This window comes from Bos grunniens, chromosome 11, assembly GCF_055505025.1.
Source record: "Bos grunniens cultivar Pamir isolate PY7600 chromosome 11, Bosgru_T2T1.0, whole genome shotgun sequence".
NCBI classification, from domain to species: domain Eukaryota; kingdom Metazoa; phylum Chordata; class Mammalia; order Artiodactyla; family Bovidae; genus Bos; species Bos grunniens.
In genome coordinates, this window is record NC_141175.1 from 59,899,073 (window position 1) to 59,901,022 (window position 1,950).

Below are 1,950 nucleotides of genomic sequence, written 5' to 3' on the forward strand. Positions count from 1 at the left end.
GGGCTTCACGAGTACATGCCTATTATCCTCACCCCTCTCTACTTGTTTTTTCTCTCTTCTCTTCTGGAAGTCTCCCTTTTTTTTCTACCCAGTGAAAACCCAAACAAACAGGAGCCTTGACATATGAAAGTCAGCCTTGACATATGAAAGTCAGGTAGGAAGACTTGGGTTCAAGAACCTTTCCAACAGAGGGGCTAGAGGAGCAGCCTAAGGGAAGGGGCTCCAAGCTGGCCACCCTGGTTAGGGGAGGGGTGCAGCTGGGTGGGCAACAGAAGGGTTATTCGAGGGTGGCCTTTTCAGAGGAAGGGAAGGGAAAGATGCAGGTGAGGTGGGTCTTTATCCTCTGTATCAACTACTCATTGGTTATAGGCTAGCTCCAGGAAGAGGGAAATCGGTGAGGTGATGCCCTTCCACTGAGATGATTTCTGCTTAAGCTTAGGGTTCAGGGTTGTCTGTAGTAGAGCTCCCAGCAGCTGGGGTGTAGACTATATGCCCTTCAGTCCTGCAAGGTGTGTGTATGAGAGAAATAGTGACAGACAGACAGCCAGGGTGACAGAGTGGATTGCTGGAGCTCACCAAAGCCAAAGTCTAAAAGCAGTACAAGGCAGAGAGCAAATGTTTGGGCACCAAGGAGGAAAAGAGGGATAGAATGAGTTGGGAGATTGAGAATGAAGTATAGGTACTAATGGTACTATGTATAAGACAGATAACTAATGAGAACCTACTGGAGAGCACAGGGATCTCTACTCAATGCTTTGTTGTGGCCTAAATGGGAAGGAAACCCCCACAGAGGGGATAATGTATACCTACAGCTGATTTGCTTTGCGTTCGCAGAAACTAACACAAGACTGTGAAGCAACTACATGCTTTATTCTGCTTAGGCTCTCGGTCACGTCTGATTCTTTGTGACCCCATGGACTGTAGCCCTCCAGGCTCCTCTGTCCATGGGATCTCCAGGCAAGAATACTGGAGGGGGTAGCCTATCCCTGCTCCAGGGGGACTTCTCAACCCAGGAATCCAACCAGGGTCTCCTGCATTGCAGACAGATTCTATACCATCTGAGCTACCTGGGGAGCCCTAAAACAACTATACTCCAATAAAATTTTAAAAAAACACACATAAAAAATTCCCAACAGTACAAGACAGTTACCCCCTTGAGAAACCTTACCAGTGGCCTCTGTGAAGACAAACGCAGGAAGGAGACACTAGCTGGGTTGTCCTGAAGCTCACGGAGAGAAGGAAAGCCACTTTAGGATACACAATCTGCGGTGGAACTGCCACCATGATGCAGATTTTCATGAAGACCCTGACAGGGAACAGCATCTCTCTCAAGGTCAAGCCCTTGGATACAATAGAAAATGTAAAGGCCAAGATCCAGGATAAGGAAGGTGTTCCTCTTGATCAGCAACTGGAAGACAGATTTCCTTTGTCTAACTACAACATTCAAAAGGAGTTCACTCTTCATCTTGTGCTGAGACATCGTGGTGGAGCTAAGAGAAGGAAGAAGTCTCATGCCACTCCCAAGAAGAACAAGCATAAGAGAAAAAAGGTTAAGCTGGCTGTCCTGAAAAACTACAAGGTGGAGGAGAATGGCAGAATCAATCACCTTCACTGGGAGTGTCCTTCAGATGAATAATGTGCTGAAGTTTTTATGACCAGTCACTTTGACAGACATTATTATGGCAAATGTTGTCTGACCTATTGTTTTAACAAACCAGAAGACAAGTAATTGTATACAGGTTAATAAAATACATGAATTAATGAACTAACAAAACAAAACAGAGAGAAGCAAAGCCAGAGGCAATCTGGCAGTCTGGCAGAATAGCACAGGCAGTTTTGGGAGACATGAGGGCAAAATCCAGAGCGCCGACAAAACAAGACCTTCCCAAGGAAGCCAAAGCTGCCAGCCCCACAGCCCGGAGTTCCTTCGTGGTCCAGTGGTTAAGAATT

General features: G+C 46.4%; 1 pseudogene; it reads left to right on the forward strand.

Annotated features, from left to right (window-relative positions):
* The first annotated feature begins 1,224 nt into the window (after positions 1 to 1,224).
* Positions 1,225 to 1,730, forward strand: LOC147363167 (ubiquitin-ribosomal protein eS31 fusion protein pseudogene; annotated as a pseudogene).
* Positions 1,731 to 1,950: the final 220 nt, after the last annotated feature.